Genomic DNA, 26,200 nt, shown 5'->3' with positions numbered 1-26,200 from the left:
GAAAGGAATATAAACCTAGCCCCTCCTTCTATACCTGAGACTAGTACACTTCGCGGACTCACATAGATGATCTCATTTAACCCTCATAATACCTCCAGGAGGTACATATCAACTCCATTTTACAGATGACAAGACCGAGGCCCCAAGTATATAAGACTGCAAAATCTGCCTTAGTCCTACAGCTAGGGAATGCAAGCAACCAGCCCGCTTCCCAATTTCAGCTTTCTTTTTACTTTTTAATGTTTATTTATTTATTTTGAGAGAGAGTGGGCATGAGTGGGGGGAAGGGCAGAGAGAGAGGGGGAGAGCGAGAGAATCCCAAGCAGGCTCTGTGCTGTCAGCACAAAGCCCGACACAGGGCTTGATCTCATGAATCTTGATCTCATGCGATCTTGACCTGACCCGAAACAAGAGTAGGACCGCTTAACCGACTGAGCCCCCCGGGCACCCCCAAACCTTCAGCTTTCAATCACAATGTCCTATCCCCCCGGAAACAAGCAGCCTCAGACTCTGGTTCTAGCTCAGCCATTAAATAGCTCAGTAATCTGGAGAAATCGTTCATTCTCCCTAGGTTCATTTTCTTTCCTGTAAAATAGGAAATTAGAATCTTTAGCCTCTAAGGTCCCAGAGAGCACTAATATTCTTTGACCCTGTGGCCCCATCTCACTGTGTCTACCTTCCTCCTAGGACAGGTTGTTCTCAAAGACTTCCCTTCGGCTGTGGTTGTGCCCCATCTCCTCATAAGGAGTTGGCTTCGGTTGTTGCGAGAGGGTCTTAGGTTAGCCTTAAGAAGTCCTTGGAAGTTCTGGGAAACTTCAGTTACCAAGAGAACATAAGAAACTTTCTTCCCTGGAGGCTTTTCAAAATAACGTTAATACCTGTCTGTCTAGGAGCTCTTAGGCTGGCTGAACAAATTAGAAAGAAATGAAGCTAAGTCTGACAGAAACCAGGTGGTGAGATTTTGGCAATTTCTATCTTGCACACAGTAAGTATCTCAAGGAGAAATTTGTGGAATGAATAAATGAATAACGGGCCTTTTCTTCTGTGTCAAGTGGAAATGAGCTATGTGACAGTGGTCAAGTTATTTAACCAGACGGAGCCTCAATTTCCTTATTTGCAAATGGTAATTAGCCCAAAAGGATTGTAATAATTATAAAACATGATGATGCATATCAAGCCTTTAGCAGAAAGTCTGGAAGAGAGAATGTACCCAAAAAAGAAAGATGGCTACCTTGATTCAACAGAAGGACACGTCCTCAGTGTCATTGATAGCTGGAATGCAGGTTCCCTCTGTTTCTGTGAACGCTTCCAAAACACTGACATCTGTAGAAGGGGAGTTTGGGCAGGAGAAGGCCACATGGCAGACTCAACAAGCCCTCCCACCACCCTCCAGCTGCTTAATATTTGCCTGGACAGCACCTCCCTGCTAGGGCTTTCCAGCTCTAACCCTCACTTTTGCCATGCCCACCCTCAGAACCCACTGGTGGCCCAGTCACCCAGTGCATTTCAATGCCACCACTCCGAGCCCAAGGTTTGAAAAACCATCCACTTCCTCCAGCCCTGTTAGGAAACTGACTCCTGATGGGTGGCCACTTCAGGACCTTCCCATCACAAAAGGACTTTGAGCCCCACCAACTGTATAGTGTAGTAGCCACTTACATACCACTCCCATGGGAACCCCAAGAAGGTTCTGCTCAGCTCCCTCCCTCCTGCCGGTCTCCAGATCAAACCCCCTAGACCCACTGACTCAGTAGGCTGATTCCTTTGGCTATGTCCATACAAACAATTTCCCAAGACTGTTAGATCCAGTATGAGTCTCTAGAAGGCAGACCCATAAATGGCACTAATTCCATTCTGACTGAGAATGTCATAAAGGCTTTCTTATCACTCACCCAGCACAGGAAAGTGAGTGTGGGAGAGGGAAAGGGCCCTGGTATTACTGTTATCAAGTGCATGCCGTCCAAAAAGAGATCTGTCAGGCTTCAGCAGGGGCTGTTGATAGGCTAATTCAGTTAAAACCTCTCGTTTCATTAAGGGGAGGAGACCATAATTATAGCTTGAAGCCAATAAGTAAAGGGTCATAATACTTAAATAAGTGAGGAGGGCTCCAGAACATTCAATAATAAAATCAGGTTAGGACCAGAGAGAAAATAGGATCATTGAGCCAGAGATGACCCTCGGTTTTCATTAGTCCTTACTAAGATTGCTGGTGGATGTGGTTTGTTTTCCATTGATTTCATTTGGGCTCCAAAGAGTATGCCCCTTCCTTCAAGATCTGCCCCCCAATTGAAAATTACCACGAACCTCACCCAAGTTAATAACACCAATGACAGCAACGAGATTCACCTTAGTCAGAAATCTCTTTTGACTCAAAAGAGTCAGCCAGTTACGCATCTGACTCTTGATTTTGGCTCAGGTCATGATCTCACAGTTCCGTGAGTTCAGGCTCTGCACTCTTAGTGCTTGAGATTCTCTCTCTTTTCGAGAAATATTAGTCCCTGGACCAGAAAATTCCAGGCACCAGACACCCTTTACAAGGGAAGGCAGATAGCTTTGTTATGCAGAACGTTGCAAACTCTGGGTGCTCACACAATGAGACTTTCATTTACTTTCAGAACATTTCCATTCATCTTTCCAGGCTTCTCAGCCTTCTTATGAGCAAAAAAGAAAAAAGAAAAAACAGAAAAAGAGTAAATCTCTTATGTTAAAATTAATTCCATTTAAATGGTTTAAGAAGGATCTTTTCAAAGTAGAGGATCTGAGTTACAGGAAGACAAATGTTGGGACAAACACCATCTGCCTTTCCCCCAGTGAGAGGGGCCGATTCAGCTGGCCCAGCTTGGAGGTCACAGTCAGACCCACACCAAGTGAGGGGAGAGGGGTACCTGGTGGCTCAGTAGGTTGAGCGTCTGATTCTTGATTTCGGCTCAGGTGATGATCCCAGGGTCGTGATACAGAGTCGGGCTCCACACTACATGTGGAGTCTGCTCGAAGCTCTTGTCGGCTCCCTTATCCTGGGGTCCTGCATAGAGCACGTGAGAGCAAAGCGTATGAAAGGGAGGACGGAATACATGAAGCAAAAGCTAACTGAATTGCTAAAAGAATGAACAAATCTCTAAACGCAGGCAGAGATTTAAATACACCTCTCTCAGAAATTGATAGAACAAGTAAGCAAAAATCAGCAAGGATATGGAAACGCTGAACAACATGTTTAACAAACCAAACCGAATTGACATATTTAGAACCCTGCACCCAACAACTGCACATTACACATTCTTTTCAGGCACGCTCAGAACACTTACAAAAATTAACCATATGCTGAGCCATAAACCAAGTCTCAACACATTTCAAAGGACAGAAATCAAACTGAGTGTCTTTAACCATAATGCAATTAAGCCAGACATCAATAACAGAAAGATTCCAGGAAGTCTCCATATGTTTAGAAAGAACTACGCCATCTAAATAACCAACGAGGAAATCACAATAAAAATTAGGATACAGTTTAAGTAACAGTAAAATATATATATATATATATATATATATATATATATATATATATATATATATATATACACACACACACACACACACACACACTGCATATTAGAACTTCTAGGATTCAACTAAAACCACCACTATATTAGGAAAGATACCACACCATATAATCATACCATACAGTTGCAACTTTTCCCTCCCTGGGTCCAATCTCATGAGCCAGACCCCGGGCCTGCTGAAGGGACTCTGGCACTCTCCAGGGCTGGACCCACCATTTCCTGAATCCCCCTTCTTCACTGTCTTAGCGTAGCCCTGCATTCCTAGATGCAGTGCCCTCCCAAGCCACTGCCTCAGAACTCATGCATAGGAGATATTGCTTCACAGCTCTTACAAGTCAAAACATGTTTGACTGTTAGTTTGTCGAGGTATAGGACTTTAGGTTTAAAATTCCTTTTCCCTCAGAACGTTGAAGACATGTCTCCATGGACCGCCAACATCCGAGGTCGCTGATGAGGAGATGCCAGGCCGTCTCTTGTTTCCTTGTGGACCTTCTGCTTTTGTTTGCTTCTCTCCTCTTTTAGGAGCTTTTAGGAGCTCCTTCAGTTTTGGGTTTCATGGTGCCAAGTCCAGATTTCAGTCACTTTGCGTCGACTGCATTGGAAGTGTGGCAGGTTCTTTCAATACAGAAATGTTACTCGTTGACTCCAGGAATTTGTTTCTATTATTTCTTGGTCAATTATCTCTCCTCAGTTTTATCTGCTTTCTTTTTGTGGGACTCTATCAGTCAGATATCAAACTTCCTATAGGGATCTGCCATGCAGTTCTTTTAATGTCTTTAACAGTCATTCCCATTGTTTGTTTTCATGTGTTTGTTTGTTTGCCTGAGTTGAGGGAATATGAGCCTTGATGCTGGGCGTTCCGTGTAGGGAGTAAGGGAGAGGTTGACTTTCCGTGGGTAGTTGCAATTACTTCCTCCCTTTCCAGCCCCACACCCCGCGCCCCCCCCATAAGTTTTCTCCTTCCTTGTAGCCTCTCCTTGCCTCTACTTCACCAGGTACCACCTTTCCACCTTTTTTCCATCTTCCAGAAAGTGTTGAAATCTCTCTTTCTCATAATTGCAGAGAGATTATAACTTTTTTTGTGATTTAATATTATTTTAAGGGGTCTTGTGGGAGAGAAGATAAAGCTACATATTCAGTCTCCTATCTTTTTTTTTTAATGTTTACTTATTTTTGAGAGAGAAAGAGAGTGCAAGCAATGAAGATGCAGAGAGAGAGGGACTGAGGATCCGAAGCTGGCTCTGCACTGACAGCAGAGAGCCTGATGTGGGGCTCAAAGTCATGAACCGTGAGATCATGACCTGAGCTGAAGTCGGATGACCGAGCCACCCAGGTGCCCCTCAGTCTCATATCTCTACTTGGAAGCTCTTGTTCTATTTCCTTACCTGTTTGCCCACTATTGCATAGTAAACAAAAGGCTACCACATGGTTTTGTTTTGTTTTGTTTTTATCTCTAACTTTAGTGCCTAACACAAACATGGCTAAATATCATTCCTTTTAATGTTTGCTGAATTTAATAGAATCGCTTAGTGCATATTATGCTGCTTCAGTCACCCTAAGATGATTGCCAAGTCCTTAAGGAAACCTATAAAGATAATAACCTGAGCCTCCAAACTAAAAGTCAGGATAAAATTTCTGGCAGATTTCGGTGCATTGATGAGGACCACGTAAGTGAGTATTTTAAATCTGGATAATCCCAAGAAATCTGGCACTTTGGGTTAACCTGCTACCCCACGAACTCACCAGCACCTGATACGGTGTGCTTACAAAAAACCCTGTTAATGTTGCTTTTCTGGATGATGAAGGAAGTTAGAAGAAATGTCACTTATGTCAATCCTGAGAATATCAGGCACTTTCCAAGTTGGAAGCAAGAACTTCTTCTCTCAAAGTGGGTAACTGCTGATATTATCCCAAAGGTTACTGCTTTTCTTTTATTTCGATTGATAAAACCTCAAGATTTTGATCAATGAATTGGAGGTTCCCCATTTTATCAATGATTTAGAATCTGGCTGATAGCTGATGACATAGTTTAACTCACCGAGGATTGATTTTCTAGGTATTTACAACAAAGCAGCCATTCAACTCCCAGAAAGAATGAGGGCTCATTTTCTTCCATCTGTCTGAGCTGGCCAGTAGAACCAGAGAGCAGCCCAGATTGAAAGGTCGGGCCAGCAGTGTGTACTCAACTCTGGGAGAAGAGAGAAGGTAAATCTTCGAAAGTCCTGAGATAATAAAGGCGCAGTGAAAATACAAGTAAAGTCGTGTGGGTCAGAATCTGAATCTTCTGGCTGCCAGGGTCTCTCGGCTATGGATGTTTTCTGGTCCATGGGAAAAGCAAGAGCTTTGGAGTTACACAGATTCAGCTGCTTCTCCTACCAACTCTTTGATCTCGGGGAAGTTTCTGGACCTCCCTGAGCTTCATTTCCCTTAGATATAAGGTTATCAGAGGAAATTAAATAGGAGAGTGAATATTAAAGAACATATCCAGTGCCCCTTACATAGTAATTGCTCTGTAAATGTTAATTCTTTCTCTTTACGTCCATGGAACGTCACTATGAAGCCACTCCCATCCATAGACTGCATTCTGGCAGATCACCCCTCTGCTCCGGTGACCGAAATGGGTGACTCTTTACGCAGATTTGACACTGCTTCTCCATTTCAAGGCACCCCTCCCATGACTCCTCCTCACGCTGTTCTCTCTGTTTTCTTCTTCTTTCTTTCCCTTTTCCCCACCCCTTCCCCACCAAGTCCCATGTCACGTAATAAGAAAGGACATGGAAAGCAGGCACAGTGCGGCTCTAGAGTGGGGAGTACAAAGGAAAGGGAAAGAAGAGAAAGAAGGCACAGCCGCCTGTCACTCTCACTCAAGGCACACCCATCTCTGCCCTCCATTTCACCTGCCATGATACGTTGGAGGTTTCCAACTCTGTCTCCAACCCAGATGTCTCTGGAATGCGTATCCAACAGCCACTCAACGTCTCCACTTCTGTGTCCATACGCTTTTCACACTCAATACTTTTCGACGGAACCCATCATTCCCCCACCTGCCTGTTTTTTCCACAGCCCACTTTACCTCCTGGACAGCCAATTTCAAGTACTAGCCCTGCTGTCCACCCAACCGACTCAACCAGAAGCCAAGGAGAGGGACATCCTTGACAGCTCCTCTCCATCCACTCCTGCTGGCACCAATCGCCAAACTATGCCTGGTTCACCTCCTCCAGACCCCTATCATTCCCATGTTAAGCCTCCTGTATCTACTCCAAATCTCAATTTCATTTTCCCCAAATCTCATTTTCCCCTCATGATTTCTGTCTCTTCATTGTTTTGATCTTGTGCTAAGATATTTCTTCCATTTGAACCTCTAGGTCATTAATATTGTTTTCAACAGTGATCATCCCCTCCTTAAATCTTAAATTCAAAAAATCATAGCCGTTTTTTGTTTTTGTTCTTCCTTTTTTTCTGGCTCTAGGAGGTCTTTTTTTTTTAATGTTGTATGACTCTCCTTAAGTGCTTGTTACTATTTTTTTTATGTTTATTTATTTTTGAGAGAGAGAGACACACACAGAGTGCAAGTGGGGGTGGGGCAGAGAGAGAAGAGAGGGAGACACAGAATCTGAAGTAGGCTCCAGGCAGAGCCTGACACGCGGCTCAAACTCACCAGCCATGAGATCATGACCTGAGCTGAAGCCGGACCCTTAACCAATTGAGCCACCCAGGTGCCCCTTTGCTATTATTTTTAAATTAAGATCGATGTCTATCTCCTCTAGCAGTTTTATTCCAAAGGAGTTGCCTCTCTCAGTGTTTTACTTACTATTGTTCTGTGAGGATGTTGTGGATCCAAATGTGGACTTGTTTCATTTTCCTCTGTGAGCTCTTGGTTTGTTCTGTCTTGGAACCCAGGTCATTGCCTATCAAGGATGGCAATGAGGGGCACCTAGGTGGCTCAGTTGGTTAAGTGTCCGACTCTTGGTTTTGGCTCAGGTCATGATCTCATGGTTTCTTGAGTTCAAGCCCCATGTCGGGTTCTGCACTGGCAGTGTGGAGCCTGCTTGATATTCTCTCTCTCCCTCTCTCTCTCTCTCTCTCTCTCTCTCTCTCTGCTCCTCCCCCACTTGCACTATCTCTGTCTCTCTCAAAACAAATAAATAAACTTACAAAAAGGATGGTAATGAACTTGGAAGCACTGGAAAGCACAGCAGCCTCTCACCCAGGTGACAGGTTGTCTCTCACCTGCTGAAAGCTCTGGAAGAAGCACCCATGCCATCCATCTCCTCAGCTATAAAGACCACAGCTCTCAGGGGCGGAAGGACCCAGTCTGTGCTTCAGTGCCACCTTGGCTACTTGGGAGCAGGTATGCCCCCCGGGTGCTCTTGAACTCACATGGGGCTGGCACTGTGGGCAGTGAATCTCCACAGATCAAGCTCTCTGTAATAACTTTGCTTTTTGCCCCATGGCTTTTCCACTCTCTCCAGGCTCCTGACCTGCCCAGAAGTCTGAACATTATTGCCAGAACTCAACACTTCCATCTGGTAGTTGGATTGGAGCTAGAACAGAAAGGCAGTAGGATACTTGCTCCAGCCACCATCTTCCCAGAATTCCCTCTACCCATCTCCCCTTCATTGTCATGTACCTAGACCGGGCACCATGGTCCCTTGCCTGAACTACTGCCTCTAAATCGTTGCCACTCCAGCCTTCCTACAATCCATTCTCCCCACTGCACCCAGATGGCTCTTTAACAATTAAACAATAATCTGTTCATCTTATTCTGCCACCTTAAATCTTTCAATGACTTCCCAGGGCTCTTGGGATGAAGACACACACCTCTGACATACCCTACCAGGCTCTAAACAATCTGGCTTTCTTTGAAGCCTATCTATTCATAGGTAAGGGAAGCAGCTGTAGGAAGGGGTCTCTTTCCTAGAAAGAGAAACAATGGCTCTGGACTAAGAGTACCTGGGTCCTATTTCCTCTATTAGCCAACTGAGTGTCACTGACCAAACCACTTCATCTCTGGTCTTCTTCTTCATCTGAAAAGCAGTGGTAAAGTCTGCCTCGCCCATTTCACAAGGTTTTGTAAGCCTCTAATAAAATGTTTGCCAACGTATGATTTGTAAACCACAAAGCAGTACAAAAATTGAGCTCCCCTAATAAATGGTGTGATTTTAGGGAAGCTATAACTTAAAACCTGGCTTCTACCAGCTTGTCACTGATGCCTACAACTGCCACCCTGAAAGTTGCTCTCCTGGATTGACACAGTATGACTCCTGTAAGCCACCATTAAAATGCACATGATTCAGGGGAAGGAATGGAAAAGGATAAAGCATGGAGTTATTGGCAGTAACCACTATGGAGTATTCTCATGGAGCTGTTTCTCACATTGGTTAATTCTCTGAAGCAAAGAGGACAGGTAAGGTTTTATGAGTGAAAGAAGGGATTAAAAAAAAAAAAAAAAAAGGTCCAGGCTATACCCAGAGAGGGAGACCCAGGTAAACACAGAATTGGCATTCTAGGATGGTGCAGTGTTAGCAAGAAGTCCGGCACCTGGGGCGCCTAAGTTAGGTGTCCAACTTTGGCTCAAGTCGTGATCTCACAGTTCGTGGGTTCGAGCCCCACGTCAGGCTCTGTGCTGACAGCTCAGAGCCTGGAGCCTGCTTCGGATTCTACATGTGTGTCTCTCTTTGCCCCTCCCCCACTCACGCTCTGTCTCTGTCTCTCTGTCTCTCTCAAAAATAAATAAACACTAAAAAAAAATTTTTTTTTAAAGAGGTTCAGCACCCTTCATTCTGGAACAGTGCTTGTCTTCCTCTTAGTTTTATTTTGGGAGGTGTTCCTTCCTTTCAGACAATTATCTTCCTCCCCATAGGACAAAATATTTAATGTATGAAGGACAAAAAATGAGAAGAAAAAAAAAAACATTGCAATCCCTTGCTTTTCCTCAACCAAGAATGCTGGGTAACATTTTACTCCCATATTTCATTTAATCTAAGACATCATCAATTATAGGACACCATGATTTTATGTAATACTATGAAAAAAAATTGTTTCCAGTTTAAACTATGACACAACATCGATTATAAGACTTATCCCAATTTCAGAGATGATGAATATGAAAAAAATGTACATCTTAAAATCTATGAAGTATGACATCTATACATTGATTGAGTCAATATGTCTAGGCTGCTACCATCCATCTGCTAGAGTGGGGATTACAATGTGAAAGTTTCCATATAGTCAGAGTAGAAAACAGTTCGTTGCTACCAAACACTTTTTGGAAATGATTATGGTGATGGTAATCTTAAGCTTCAGTTTCTCCTGAAGTAAAATGGAGGAAATCCTACATACATAATAGATATGAAGGATTTTTTTAAGTATACAAATGGTTTTATTCCAAGCCATAAGAAACAAATTTGGTTCTAACAAGTGTTTTTGAAGTTGAGGCTCAGAGCCCTCCTGTAGACCCCAGTTGCCTTCCCAGGGTACCTCAAAGCAATAAGCATCCCAGATCCCATGTGAAATCCTGCAGAGGACCCACTTCAGCCCATAGGCCCCAGAGGCCTCCTTGCCAGTTGTCCTGATGCAGGAACTCCCTCATTCCAAGGGACCCAACATACCGTAGGGTCATTTAGGTTATCTGGTTTTCATTAAATAATGACTAAGAGCCCAACACCAGCTAATATTATTAGAGGAAAAAAAGAAGTTGACCAGCCAGATCCTGCCCTACTCTTCATGGAAATACCAAAATAGAGAATAGATTCTCAGTATATGGTGAGGTCAGGGTGTCAGGGTAACAGGATTCCCATAGTCAACATGGATACGGGGGTGGAGATATATCATTACTTAAGAGAGTTCACCCACAATCAGGCTCTGGCCCTGGACCTTCCAGGGCCAGAAATACGGTTTGCCAGTGCAATGAGAACAGACTCACATTACATAGGACCAATGTATAAAATCAGAATATAAATTCATTCACTTATAAGAGGAATTATAGCTGCTCCATAGACTTGAATACCCCAGTCCCCATGACCTATGTGACTGTGTGGGAAACCACACCACAGCTGGAGTTATTTGTTAAGCCTGAAAGCAGAGGAGGGTGGTAGATAGATCAAATGTGCAATGGCAACAGGTTAAGGCTGCCTCTGGGGCACCTACTTCCATAGCAAGGTCTTACCCTTCTAACCAGAAATTCTATAAATGCAATGGCTGCAACCCTTTCTTACATCTCCACGTTACTTAATGGGATCAGAATAAGCAAAATTCCATGGCTGAGGCACCTTCTCTTGTAGAACAGATAGGAGCTGTTCTAAGACTTCCTCTCATTATTATTCTGAGGCTACCCAGCCTCTTTCTTTCTTTAGATATGGTCCTTATTTCCATTGGGTCTTACACTGTCCTGAGAGGCATTCTGTCTCTCCAAGTCATATGCATGGCACCATTCACTCAACAATCACTAACTGAGCAACTACTATGCGCCAGAGTTCAAGGCAATATGATAGGCACGAGGGGCAGAAGAGTGAGCAGGCGCGACAAGTGTTATAATGAAGGAAGTACAGAATAGACTGGAGGCACACGGGAAAGAAGCTGGAACAGACTCTGGAATGGAGAGCTATATCAGAAAGTTGATCGGAGAATCACCTAGAGAAGGTTGAAGGATCTGTAAGGTAGTGACAATGGTATCATTGGGCACAGAGAGAGAAGCTGGGCTTCAGTTGATCCTATAGGGAGCTCTGAAATTACAAGTCCCTTCAGAGTGCTCCTGTATCTAAATAAACACCCCTTTCCCCAACCTTATGTTCTGATCCCCTCAATCCAGCACCTTGGGGTTCAGCCCCAAGTGCAGTCCTTCAGCTCCTACCTTACCTGTTAGATCCTGCAGTAACTTTAGTATATAGTCAGTCCCTCTCCTCCCTAGTGGGCCCAGCATTTCCTCTGTCAAGTTGTGCTGGGATTTGGCCCTTGCGATTGGTCTGGTTGCCAGGAGAGGAGCCAGAGGTAGGTTCTGAGGAACACAAACATCATCTTGTAAGACACCTGCCTCAACAGAAGCCTGATCAGCATCCACCCAACAAGGGAGAGGGCCACTACTGTGGCTCTAGGGGAATCTGTAAGTTCAAGTTCAGTTCCCTACTGCATCTACTCAAATTCCCCCATCTTGAGTCTCAGTGTCCAATTTCCTATTAGTGCCCTGACTTTGGCACTAAAGACCCTCTAGGGCTAGAATCCATCTTTCTCTGAAGATCTGTTCCTCCTGCAACTGAGCCCTGAGCTTGATTCTCCATTCTTCCTGGTCCCTCTTCAGAGAATAGGATCTTCTTAAATGCTGCCGAGGATGCCTATGGCTCTCACATTTTGCCTAGAATTGGTGATTAACCCCACTCTGAGCCCTCCATCATCTCTCTTCATGTACACAATGACATTCAGTGACTGCCACCAATCCATAGTCCTTCTAGTCACTATTTCTCTCAAACCTCTCTAGTGCCCCAGATACTGCATGGGCCAATAGTATCCTATCCTAGTCTTGGCAATTGAACTGCTGCACATACCTGGGGCCCTCCTTCCTCCTCCCGCCACCAGTGTTGAGGTCCTCATTGCCAGATGACTGGTTAGTGGGAGCTCCAGGATGGCATTTTAGTATCTTCTTCCCAAACCACACCTGACACCAACCGTCTTAGCTTGGGTTTCAGGGAAGCAGACTAAGATAGACTGGTGTGTACAGAATTGAGTGGAGAGTTCTCGCGGGAGATGCATGTATGAGAAACTGAGGAAGCCAGGGTTGGGAGAGGGAGAAACTGGGCAGCAGTAAGACTGCAGCCAAGGCCCCCACAGACATTATGGGGACTCAGTAGCTGAGACAGCCTTGCTGAGCAGGCCCAAATTGAGGCAATGGGGTTGAGACTTTGAATCCCCAAACCAGCTGGCCACTGGCTGTGTGATGCCCTTGGGAAGGGGCATGACCTTGGGGAGGGGTTCCGTGTGGCTCAGAGCAAGTCTCAGTGAGAGTTTCAGCACCCATTACCATTTCCAGCATCGGTGGGGGGGGGGGGGGGCGGTGAGTGCTGTGACCAAAAAGGGGACCTGGGTGGAGACTTACAGTGTCCACCCCAAGGGGTGTGGGATCCAGCCAAGAGAAGGGGTCAAGGAAAGGAGGAAAAGGAAGGAAGGGAAGTACCTCAGGCAGAAGGAGGAGCATGTCCCAGATAGGGAAAGCAAGTGGAAAGACGTTTGCTGGGGTGCCTGGGTGGCTCAGTCAGTTAAGAGTCTGACTCCAGCTCAGGTCATGATCTTGTAGTTTGTGAGTCCCAGCCCCACATCGGGCTTTGTACAGACAGCTCAGAGCCTGGAGCCTGCTTCAGATTCTGTTTCCCTCTCTCTCTGCCCCTCCCCCACTCACACTCTATCTCTCTCTCTCTTTCTCTCAAAAGTAAATAGACATTAAAAAAATTTATTTTTTTTACAAAAAGAAGGACGTCTGTTGAGGCTGGGATTCAAAGCACTGGGAAGGTGGGTGGCAGATGAGGCTGAAGAAGGAGGCACGGGAGGAAGGAGGGGTGTGGTGTGTGTGCATAATAACATGGTTATTCCACTGTTCAGCTTTTCAGAGGGCATTCTTGTTTCTCCCGTTTCTAAGTTTTTGTAGCAGTAAATCACTTTGTCCCCAAGTATTGACACAGAGCCCCCTTTGAATAATTAAGGCTTATGGACAGAAGCAAGAAGAGCTCATCACCTGGCAGTATAAATGGAATGCCTGGGATGGGTAGAATACCCCCAAGAACACATCATGTAACACTCTCCACTTGCTCTGTGTGGTGTTCTGCGGGGGAGGCTGCAATTATTTCCCTGCTTTAGCACATCCAGGCATAGCAGATACCAGAAAACTGAGGGGGGGGGGGATTTCCTCTGGCTTCCCCGGGACTACGTGGGCCAAAATCCATGCTCCATGAGGACAGCTGAGGACAGATAAGGGTTGCAAATCAAGAGAAAGAGTGAAGTGAGAGAAGGAGGTGGACAGGAGATAGGTAGACATCGAGTCAATGCTTGGCTCTGTGGGGCTCTGGGAAAATCCCTACACCTCTCAGGGCTCTAAAGAGTAGGAATGCATACAGTTCTGTGAGTTCAATGACCCTTTGATTGTGTATTGCTGGTAAATATTTTATAACACACTTAATGAAAGCAAGACGTCATCCTTGGATTACCAAATGAGTCCTGGGTCTTCTTCTCTTTGGGGTGAGGTTTGTGATAGTGGAAAGAGACCAGGTGGCCTGTAGGGCCTGTTGAGAGTTTGTTCCCCCTCTAGATGAAATGATCAGTGGACCAGAGAAGCACGTAACTCTCCAGTCTAAGGCTCCTTTCTGGACAGTGCACTGACTTTCCACTGTGGCATCCCACTTCCCAAAGAAGACTTAAATTCCCACACCTTCATATCAGCAACCAAATGGCCCTTTCTGATCCCTCCTGAGTTCTTCCCTGATACATTCTTCTCAACACTCTCTTCCCTTTATCCCTGCCTTGCAGTGTATGTTACTTGATTCACAAAAAAGTACTACATTCCCGGCCCAGACAAACATGTGGCAGGGCTTTGTTTAAGCAATAGGTAGAAAGGCAAATGCTACACCACAGATTTAACTTTGTAAAGCAAAGATCAATCTACTATTTACAAAAAAGAAGAAATCTATTAATTCTCTGTCTTCAAATAGAGCAAATATATGCTTTCAACCCTCTGGTCCTCTTAATAGTTATTACTTTAAGATTGGCTTACTGCACGGGCACTAATGCACATTATCGAATTACACATATTATTTATTTTACGAATGTAATTCATTAATGAGTTCAACTAATGATACATAAGAACATAACTTATCTATCTAGCAGGTGTGCACCTACACCAAATATGCATTACCAATAGTAAATTTGCTTTACAAGGAGCCAGCTGCAGGGCACCTGGGTGGCTCAGTCAGTTAAGCATCCGACTTCGGCTCAGGTCATGGTCTCCTGGTTCGTGGGTTTGAGCCCCACGCCAGGCTCTGCACTGACAGCCAAGAGCCTGCTTGGGATTCTCTCTCTCTCCCTCCCTCTCTGTCCTTCCCTGACTCACTCTTTCTCTCTCTCTCAAAATAAATAAATCAACTTAAAAAAATTCTTTTTAACGTTTATTGAGAGACAGAGAGACACAGAGCATGAGCAGCAGAGGGGCAGAGAGAGAGGGAGACACAGAATCCGAAGCAGGCTCCAGGCTCTGAGCCGTCAGCACAGAGCCGACGGGGGGCTTGAACTCACGAACCGCGAGATCATGACCTGAGCCGAAGTCGGTCACTTAACCAACTGAGCCACCCAGGTGCTCAAAATAAATCAACTTTTTAAAAAAGAATCTAACCACCTCTCCCAGTGACCAGGTAATTCTGGACAATCAGCAGCAGCAGCAGCAGCAGGTGGCATATCTGTTGGTCAAGCCATCCAAGGGGCTCCCATGTCAAGGATGCTCCCTAGGGTGTTTGTAAGCAGCCTTCCACACATCAATGAGCACGAAGAGACATCTGCTCTGTGCCCTGGCTCTGCATGAACAGGAGATGCAGTGGTAGGCAGTTGAAAGAGCTCAGCTTCTGGAATCCCTAAATCCAGTCTCTGTCCCACTGCTGTCTCCTAGGAGCTGTATAAGCTCTTGCAAGGCTCTCCACCCCTTTGAACTTTAGTCTCCTTGCCTGAAGAATGGGGCTGCCTTTAGCACTGCCATGAGGACTGACCACGACAGGGAAGTGAATATTCTGGCGAAAACTGAAAATCATCCTCCGAGGGAAGTTGTTGCTGTTGCTGTTTTTGCGATTAGACATAAGACAATGTCTGCTTTTCCAGTTTTTTATTCTCAATCACGTCACAAGTTTTTCCATGAAACACTAGAGACTATCTTATTCATCTGACATCTTCAATGCCTGGCACATCTCTGACACTCTATAATTGTTGGGTGAAGGAGTCTGTTCCTTATTAGTGATCATTTGTTTTATTTCTAATTATTAAATAGGTTTTAAGTAAAATAATTATAATAATTAATACAAATGATAATTATTAACAGATGGGCCATCGCTTGACATAATTAAGGACAAACGAGATATTATATTGTACATGTATGCATTTTTTAAATTTTTTTTGATGTTTGTTTTTATTTTTGAGACAGAGAGTGTGTAAGGGGCAGGGGCAGAGACGGAAGGAGACACAGTATCCGAAGCAGACTCCAGGCTCTGAGCTGTCAGCACAGAGCCCGATGCAGAGCTCAAACTCATGAACCAGGGAGATCATGACCTGGGCTGAAGTCAGATGCTTAACCGACTGAGCCACCCAGGACCCTGTACATATATGCATTCAATAAATATATATCAAAGCCCATGTCAGGTGCTAAGCCCTGTCCTAGGTGCTGAAGATAAGAACAAGACACGTAAGGTTCTTGTCCTAACAGCAGGGGCCTTATAGAAGGGGAAGCAAATACACAGATATCAAGATAACTGCAAACAGTTGTAATGGAGGGAAGGTATGGTTTCTTTAGAGTGACTTCTCAGAGAAGATGATATTTGGACTGGGAGTGGACTTTTAAAAGGGAGCTTGGCCACTGAAGTTTTGGAATCAATTTTCTAGGCAGAAGGAACAAGTGCAAAATGGCCTTAGGCAGAAGCGTGTTTTGAGTTCAAGATATAAACACAACATTGTGTGGCTGGAGTGAAATGAAAGAGAAAAAGAATGGTATGAGTTGGGACCAGAATCAGTATCATGTTGAGCGATAGCAGTGGGAAGTGAACAAAGACCTACAAGAAGAGAAGATGTGATCCACTTTGTATTTTTAGAGCTTCAGTCTGGTTAATATGCAGAGAAGGATTTGTAGGAGACCAGAAAATATTTCAATACAACACAGTCTTAGTTTGGGTTCCCCCAGAAGAAGCACTGTGGTAGGGCTGTGGGGAAATGACAAGAAAAGGGGAGGCAGGCCACAAAGGACATATTATTAGTCATTACCAGTGGGTGGCTGAAGTTTAATCCTGCAAAGAAACTTCAGATATGCTTTAAAACACACCGTACACCTCAGCATAGTCCAACCTAAAAGGCAAGGGAGCTGGGGTATTTATGCCCCACCTCTCAAATTGAGATTGCTGTTAGGGGCAGTGGGTATTAACCCCTTAGCATTTCCAGCCTACAGCAGCTGGGCAGAGTGGCCTTTCAAGATTGGAGGAGGGCATCCTTCAGGCACTGGATACCAAGTCTGAGGGAGAAGAGTGGGCATTGACATCATTTGCTATATCAGGTCAGGTGTAACGATGGCTTGAAATAGGAGATAGTGCTGGAGATAGTGGTAAATAGACAGATTTGAGGTTGAGCTGACAAAGCTTGCTGGCTGTGTATGGGGAGTGATGGAAGGAGAGAAGTCAAGGATGGCTCCTGGACTGGGGACCTAAGCAACTAGGTGGATACTGGAGCCATCTTAGGAAATGGGAATTATTGGAGGAGGCATCAGCTTTGAGGGCAAAGAATCAAGAGATCTGTTTTGAGATGCCTATTAGAAATCAATATGGAACTGCCAAGTAGACAGTTGGAAACAGAGGTTGAGCTCATGGAAAATGTCCTTGCACTCAGACTCTCTCCCATCTCCTGATTTATACCAATTTGTACCCATTCTCCAGTTGGGTCTACTTGAAAGATTTCATCTGATTCTGGAAGTATTTCATCTGGAAAGATTTCAACTGGAAGTATTTGCAGAACACTTACCAGTGAAAATAGGCTGGCTGCAGAAATTTGAGATCCAGTACTTACTGAACAGCTATTATGTGCCAGGCCTTCTAATCCACCATGTCACATACATTATTGCATTTAAGCTTCCCATAACCCAGGATATGGGTTTTATTGTTGCCATTTCAGAGCTCAGCGAGATGAGGTAACTTATCCAATATCACCATAGCTAAGGAGAGGAGAGGCATCGGGCGCTCAGGCTCTGTATCCAAGCTCATTCCCTGGCACCATGTTGCCTGGCTCAAGAATCAAGACCTGGTGCAGCCACTCTGGAAAACAGTGTGGAGGTTCCTCAAAAAATTAAAAATAGACCTACCCTATGACCCAGCAATAGCACTGCTAGGAATTTACCCAAGGGATACAGGAGTACTGATGCATAGGGGCACTTGTACCCCAATGTTTATAGCAGCACTCTCAACAATAGCCAAATTGTGGAAAAAGCCTAAATGTCCATCAACTGATGAATGGATAAAGAAATTGTGGTTTATATACACAATGGAGTACTACGTGGCAATGAGAAAGAATGAAATATGGCCTTTTGTAGCAACGTGGATGGAACTGGAGAGTGTGATGCTAAGTGAAATAAGCCACACAGAGAAAGACAGATACCATATGTTTTCACTCTTACATGGATCCTGGGAAACTTAACAGAAACCCAGGGGGAGGGGAAGGAAAAAAAATGAGGTTAGAGTGGGAGAGAGCCAAAACCTAAGAGACTCTTAAAAACTGAGAACAAACTGAGGGTTGATGGGGGGATGGGAGGGAGGGAAGGGTAGGTGACGGGCATTGAAGAGGGCATGTTTTGGGATGAGCACTGGGTGTTGTATGGAAACCAATTAGACAATAAATTTCATATATTAAAAAAAAAAAAGAATCAAGAGCTGGGGTGCCTGAGTGGTTAGTTGGTTAAGCTCTTGATTTCAGTTCAGGTTATGGTCTCATGGTTCATGAGTTCGAGCCCTGCGTAGGGCTCCAGGCTGATAGTGCAGAGCCTGCTTGGGATTCTCTCTCTCCCTCTCTCTCTTTGCCCCTCCCCCACTCACACTCTTGCTCTCTCTCTCTCTCAAAATAAATAAATAAACATTAAAAGAAGAAAGAAAGAAAGAAAGAAAGAAAGAAAGAAAGAAAGAAAGAAAGAAAGGAAGGAGGGAAGGAAGGAGGGAAGGAAGGAAGGAAGGAAGGAAGGAAGGAAGGAAGGAAGGATCAAGAGCTGACCTTGCACTCCAGCTTGGGTCCCAGAGTTTAGCTGCTAAAGGATTTCGCCATCACATTTTTAGTCTTTTGCTGGAAACCCCACCCACTAGAAACCAAAAAGGAAGGTACCAGATGACCATTTCCCAGGCTGTGTCTAAGGAACAGTGATGACCAAATAAAGGTCCCATGATCATCAACTTGAGGAAAGACTACATAGCATATTGTTTTCTCAGAGAGTCACAACACACATCAGCATGTTAACAATGCAGATAACACTGTAGTTTAACAAAACAAAATGAAATCTTCTGTTTAATGTGGCATTTCCCAAACCTGCTCTGCCATTATACTCTAATTTTATGACTGCCCCCATTAACATCCCCAGAATGAGTGTTCTGAGGAACAAGCTTGAAAATCCCACACGTGAACAAGTCAGGATACCTTAGTTTTCATCCTATTTTGGTCAGCCCCCCCCCCCTCCCCACTACACCTCCATCTCCATTGTTCTGTGACCTTGAATATTGTGCTTACACACGCTGAAACTCAGCCTCCCATTCTTACGATGGTATTCACAAAGCCTCCATCTGACAAATATTTGTTGAGCTGTGCCAGGCCCCACAATGAGACTGTCAAGTCAGCAGTGAATGAGTCGGCTCTTGACTGCTTGGCTCTTGGTCTTTGCCTCAGAGGAGGCCACCTGTTGCCTACGTAATCTCCAGTGCTTTCTCTTTCATAATAATGTACTTGAGGCTTTTACCAAAGCAGACAAGAAAAGTGATCATTTTCTACAATGAAACCTAAGGTTAGCTGAGAAGTAGCCCTGAGCACAGGGCTATTTACATAATTTGTCTGGCCAGGGAAAAATAAAAATGCCCTTATTCAAAAAGCAGGGGTGAGCGCAATTAAAGGTACTAAAATATAAAGCTTTTTCCTTTAAAAACATTGTATTACTTCTAAACCATAAGAGGCATGAGAGTGATATGTGAATAACAACATAAATTTATAAATTGCAAAACTGTAATATTTTTGGCATCATAATTTTACATAACACATTAAATAATACCTCATTATTTATTAACAAATATAAGTTAAATATAAATGTAATAAATATTAAATAATTATAATAAATATAAATTAATAAATACTATTAATGTAATATGTTGGTGGAGATTTTTCTGGCTTGCTTTACTGGAGATTCATTTACTAGGTTATATCAAAATTTATACTTTCAGCAACTTCATTTTTGCCTTAGGGAGGATTATTCTGAATAGTCTCTCTTAGCAAATGCAGGATTTCAAATACCTTTTGGTAATTTTTTATCTTGAGAAGAATCTTTTTGACGATGTTACAGTTACTGGAACTGTTAAGAGTATTTTATAAGCTGTGACAACATTGTGATACATTTCTGATAGATTATTTCAAATTTTAAATTTTAGCCCATCTAGAGCTGATGATTCTCACAAAAATAATTTTTCTAAGAAGATTTAATTCTTCATATAATTCAGTTTTGTGTAAGTCTGAATTTAATTTTAAATATAAATTTATACAATGGCATTTTAATGTTTCCTCTGACATTTCTTGTAACTTATGGAAGATGTATAAGAAGCTAAAAGTAGCATCAAGATTTGTATATTATTCAAAATGTCTGCATATGCATTATATGGCTGGATATTCAATTATGAGGAAAAAATAATTTCTAAATTGTCTTCTTCATTAATAATTGGCTCATCCAAAGCATCATATGAAAATATGGTTCTTCTCTATTGAATGTGATCATCTTCAAATTTAATTTCTATTTCTTCATTTTTTTAATGTTTATTTATTTTTGAGAGAGAGAGAAACAGAGTGCGAGAGGGAGAGGGGCAGAGAGAAGGAAGACACAGAATCTGAAGCAGGCTCCAGGCTCTGAGCTGTCGGCACAGAGCCCAATACGGGGCTTGAACTCACGGGCCATGAGGTTATGACCTGAGCCAAAGTCGGGACACATAATCAACTGAGCCACCCAGGCTCCCCTAATTTCTATTTCTAAGCATGTCAATGTTTACTTTGCGATGCTGCAGCAGTTTTCAAACCCGAGGTTTTTAAGTCTTTGAAGAATTGTAATAGCTCTCTTGTACATTTTATTGCCATGCCCATGTGTACGCTTTTATTCTGTAATAATTTGCTTACAAAATTTACTACCTGAGCCTGCAGTTCCTGTCCAGGTGCTCAGTGTTAATATCTGTGCAGAGACCACAGGGACAGGCTCCCACTGCAGGCTCCAGCCCTGGCCAATGGAGAGCTCCTCCCATCTCCCACTGTCATACCACTACCATTGTGGCTGTGACAATCTTGATTGCCAGTCTGGCCTCAGTGTCCTGGACTGCCTCCAGACATGCACATGAGATGCTCAGACGAACTGCTCAGCGTGTATGTTGCCCACTGCTTGCCATGTTTGAAGGCGTGGCCTACACTTGCACATGTGCTGCCTGGAATGTCTCCTCTTCTCCCATACATGCTCCATCATGCCATCAGGCTTTCTTACAAAACACAAGTTCAAGGATAAAATCATTACAAATTCCAAGATGGTGACAGCAGCGCATAGCCAAGAGTCTGATCCTTCTGAGAGTAGACTGTGCAGGTCTCACGCCCATAGAGCCAGCATCACTCTATTCTTCAAGTTTTCCAGAAGCCCTCTGACATCCTTTAGTGTCATTTTGCAGCCCTACCATGTGGATCTGCCTTGAAGAGTGGCACTGGGATGAATAGGTTTGCCTGTGTCTCTTCCACAGGTCCTTCACTTTCAGGCATCCAACCAAGGTGTTTGTCCTGCTGGATTCTTTGGTCTACCTTCCTTTGATGTCCCAATTCATCCCCTACCCAATATAATGCTGTCTACTTTCAAAGCATTCCATTGATAAGTCCATCTGATCCTAAGGCTTCATCTCTCCTGTGGGTTTTGCTCACTTGGCTTTTCTGGGTTCAACTTGGGTTTTCCAATGGCTGTAAGATTGAGTCTTAAAATAAAGCAAGAAATCATAACTGTGATAAGAATTAGCCCAGGAGCAGTGACTAATGGAGGTGACTACGAATTAAGTGACTAAGTATCAGTGGGCCAAGTAGCTATTATGAGATACATCTCAGCAGAGGCAAAGAGAAAGTGCCCTGCTTCTCTGGCCCCTTTCCCACACCAGTTCTCTCTGCTCTCTGATTCTCTTGAAATTATGAATTTTAAATAAGAAAAGCCATCCTCTTTCTTCTCACTGAGACAGCCCCTTGGAATGCACTATGAAAATATGGAAACCAACATTCATAGCACCCACTATATACCGAACACAGTGCTGGGCACTTTATAAAACCTTACTTACTCTTCGTGACAATCCTATAAATCATCTGACTTCCCTCCCAGAAAGGCAGAAACCAGAGCTTTCAAAAAGACTGGCTCACATTGCTCTAGTGGCCTGGCTAATAGTGTCCAAGGATACCTGCTGGGTTCTGGGCCAATTCTATGAGGGCTTCTGGCCTGAACTAAAGTGACAGGCTTATGTAAAGTTGTCAGATCCCATGAGGCTAACCAAGAAAAGCCAGCCAGCCAGCCAAGAGGGTGAGTGACCCAGGGGACCCTCTCTACATGAGAACGTTTGAAAAGGATGCCAACAAGTCAACATCTGGAGGGCTCCCTGAGCTGCAGTGTGGGGCTGAATTTATATGGTGACCACAGCTACTGATGTGGGCAGGCTGGACTAGTCAAGAGAGCCATAGTGGAGCATTCAACTCCCAGCAGTTAACCAGGGTGCCCAAGGTCATACCAAGAGAGCTTCCAACGTGGACCTGGCTCATGAAGCTTCCACCATTAACTGGACATGATACTGAAGCAAAGGGAATTTTCTCATTAGCTTACCCCACCTCCCTTCAGTTGAATTATATGAGTACATAACCCTCCACATCCATCTTGGCAAAGTGGTCCATACAACTAAACTAACCCCAGGCGGCCTAGGATCCCAGATACTCTGAGTTAAGGAACAATTCAAATCCAAGTTATCCAATTTGCAAACTGAATAAATAAAATAAATAAACTGAATAAAAATAGGCCACGTTTATTTCTCTGGATGCCAACAGACTTTGTCAGCCTGGCTCTTACAAATCAGTTTGCAGACTACTATCTCTGCCATGGACTTCAACTCTATTTCTCCACAAAATGCTATTTTGAAATAAAACTGAGCAGTGATCCTTTTGTCTAGGCCATGTTTATCTTTCTCTAGAAACAATGACTACCATTGCTTTAATGGATGGAGGCCCTTGAGGAAAGTAGGAACTAGAAACAAACAAGATCCAGCAAGAATGAAAAATAAATCAGTTCATATTCCAAAAAACATCATCCCATTCCATATTTAATAGAAGACACTCCATGTGCCAGGAAGTGATTGAGGGATATAGTTGGTGAAGGAGGAAGACAAGTAAATGAAAGTCACAGTGAGACTGGTACAGAATTAAAGAATGACATCAGTGGGGGGGTGAGGGGGGAGGGAGACACGTCTTTGAGTTCCTGTTCTTTCTGTCCAGATGTGGCTGTCATACGCCTACCATTTCCCACCTCTCACTGTTCCTCCCCAGGAGAAAGCAGTGATTTAATCTGGTTCCTGCACTCAGGAGGAAAAACTGGACATTCTCATCTCAGCTACCCTTTTTATCTCTGTTGGGAGGGAGTCGCCTATGGAGAGCAGGACTTCTGTCTGCTTTCCAGGAGGCTGGCTCTCGTCCATGCTGCCTATGGCTGAGTGGACATATCTGTCCAGTTGAGGAGTTTAACTGGCTCTCACAACAACATAAGTCCTCAACTTAGACTTTATCAGTAATAAGGGTGATATTTTAGTTCCCATCTACTGACTCTTTTGTGTTCTATCTCACTATGTTCAGAGCCTACTCAGAGACCCCTGCACTATCAGTCCCTTCACCAACACATTTTGGAAACAGGCATTCAACCTGCTTCCTCCTGAAGGCATCCTTCAGACCCCACTGCTTCTTCTCATTCACAGGTGCATTCCGAGGAACAGCACCAGCCTCTTTGACCATGTGCTCTTCTCATCCACCAGTCCAGTCCCCATCACAAAGAGAGGTAATGTGGTTACTTCGACTTACCTTGTCCTGTTTCAATGAACTTTCCCCAGCTCCACAGGGACACTGTTTCTTCACTAAGTCTATTTCAACTTTGTGGTGTGCTCTGGGATCTTGCCAAGTGTCAATATTAAGTCTTGGGACCCTACCCTTTCCCTTTGGGGAAGAGAGGGAAGCCCACAGCTGTGTGGCCCCTCACCCTCCATGATGCTTCAGGGTTCAGGGCAGCATTCCTATGGTCACATCTGCACTTTCTTCCAGGTCCCTTGGAAGTAATTCGTGTGGGTTTGAACTCATGTAGAGCTGCTGTGCCCTGTCATTTCACCTCTCTTAGATTTCAATTCCCTCTTAATCATGTTTGTTCTACCCTTTGCAGCTTTAAGGTCATTCTGCTTGATAGAGAAGACAGAAGTAAAACCAACTGTTTTCTCCGTCATCCATTAACCTTATCCTATCTGCTCCAAGCCCTGGCCAAGGATTTCAGCTCTTGTTTCAGCTTCCTGACTCAGAGATAGCTTCATTCATTCATCCATTCATTCATTCATTTATCTTGTCAGGAACAATTTCTGAAAGCTGCATCTTATCCTGGGCTCTACCTAGTCTGATACGATTTTTTTACATTTGTACTTCTCTTGTGATTTTCTGGTTATTTGGCAACCTTTCTATCCTTTATGTAAGGCTTTTAAATATCTGAGCTCATCCAGGACCCCTCTTTGTAGTCGCTTCACCCCAAGCCTCCCCATGGCTATACCCATGCTTTAGTGTTCTCATCAAGGTTCTATATCTGAGATACTCAGAGATCTTTCCGGATTGAAATGTTGGCATTTCCGGGGTGCCTGGGTGGCTCAGTTGCTTAAGTGTCCAACTTCAGCATAGGTCACGATCTCGTGGTTTGTGAGTTTGAGTCCCACGTCGGGCTCTGTGTTGAGAGCTGGGAGCCTGGAGCCTGCTTCAGATTCTGTGTCTCCCTCTCTCTCTGTCCCTCCCCCACTCATATTCTCTCTCTCTCTCTCTCTCTCTCTCTCTCTCTCTCTCTCTCTCTCTCTCTCTCTCTTTCAAAAATAATACAGCAGGGGATTTAACTCCAAAATGGAAGGGCCCCTGATGGATCATATTATGTACTCTCATTGCCGTAAAATTAGAAGGCCATTCCTCATGGACTCGCAACGCATATTGAGAATTACACCTGTACCTTCCTCACAGGAATCTAGCATGCAGGCTGACACTCTTTATTCCTGTGAACCAGTGGAAGACCTCAAGTTTCTTTTCAAATCACAATAAAGGACTGGAGGAAACTTACCAAAGGTTTTTTATTTAGGCTTCTCTTTCTCATAATATTAACCTTTATTTTGTTGTCTTTTCTGGTGTCTCCCTTGCCTGGTGCCAAGACTCCTTCATGGCCATAACTTCCAGAAGACAGATGATCCCTTCTACTCAAGAAGGCTCATATATGCTGTTTCCCCTGAACTGGCCATCTTTGCCTTTCGTAATTCCCCTATACCTTCCCCGACTAACCAATGTTGACTTATAGATAAGAACATCTCTACACCTCTATCTAGCAGGAAGAAGTTACAGAAGAGAAGACCATCCATCCTCAACAACCTTAAAGATTTATTTTAAGGGTCAAAATTGTCCAGGGGGGAATGATGTGGGAAACAAAGGCAGGAGGAAATAGCAGATAAAATTAAATTTCCTTATAACCTGCAGCCCATTGGCAAATACTTGAGGCAGGCAGCGCAAAACCAATCTCTCCTCATGGTCCCAGGGCTGCTCTTCCTGCCCGCGGGTCCGTGTCCCCATGCTTTAAAAAAAAATCACCTTTTTGTCACCAATAAGTAAATAAATAAATAAACAAACAAACAAATAAATAAATAAATATTTTAATGGTGGCATTCCCTCATTTACTATGTCCTCACATCACTAGATCTGTACATAAAATCTTAGCTGTCCATGTCCTACCTCCTGTTTGTCCCTCCTTAGGATAGCTGTACACAATGGGGGGTCTGGGTGATACAGTTAGTTAAACATCTGACTCTTGATCTCAGCTCAGGTGTTGATCTCAGCTTCGTGAGTTTGAGCCCCGTTTTGGGCTCCATGCTGGGTGTGAGGTCTGCTTTAAAAAAAAAAAAAAAAAGAAGGAAAAGAAAGAGGGGCGCCTGGGTGGTTCAGTCAGTTAAGCGTCCGACTTCAGCTCAGGTCATGATCTCATGTTCCGTGAGTTCGAGCCCCACGTCAGGCTCTGTGCTGACAGCTCAGAGCCTGGCGCCTGTTTCGGATTCTGTGTCTCCCTTTTTCTCTGTCCCTCCCCTGCTCATGCTCTGTCTCTCTCGCTCTTAAAAAAAAGTAAACATTTTTTTAAAATTTTAATTAAAAAAAAAGAAAGAGAAATACTGTACTATTCTTCCTTTAGCATCAGGATCCTTGTTCTCTACAGTTAACAATTAATAGTCTGGTATTTTGTTCCTTGTCCCTGAATTCCAGTTTAAGGCCACCTCAGTCAGGTAAGCAATTCTCTTGAAAAACACGTTCTTCCTCATCATCCAAGCATCCTCAGCTGCTGAGTAAGTGGCGAGCAGGTGGGATGCTCAGGGCGTGCACAA

General features: G+C 44.0%; 1 long non-coding RNA gene across 1 annotated transcript; it reads right to left on the bottom strand.

The window, feature by feature from the left end:
- Positions 1–1,235: 1,235 nt before the first annotated feature.
- On the bottom strand, positions 1,236–25,706 carry LOC128778817 (uncharacterized). The gene is made up of 3 exons (XR_008424539.1): positions 25,560–25,706; positions 2,886–3,022; positions 1,236–1,323 (listed from the first exon to the last, which is right to left on the bottom strand). It is a non-coding gene; the product is annotated as an uncharacterized LOC128778817 (long non-coding RNA).
- Between the last annotated feature and the right edge of the window lie 494 nt (positions 25,707–26,200).

Source organism: Panthera pardus, unplaced genomic scaffold (genome assembly GCF_024362965.1).
Source record: "Panthera pardus isolate Hobbes unplaced genomic scaffold, ASM2436296v1 HiC_scaffold_21, whole genome shotgun sequence".
Classification (NCBI taxonomy): Eukaryota; Metazoa; Chordata; class Mammalia; order Carnivora; family Felidae; genus Panthera; species Panthera pardus.
This window is presented reverse-complemented; position numbering and strand designations above follow the sequence as displayed.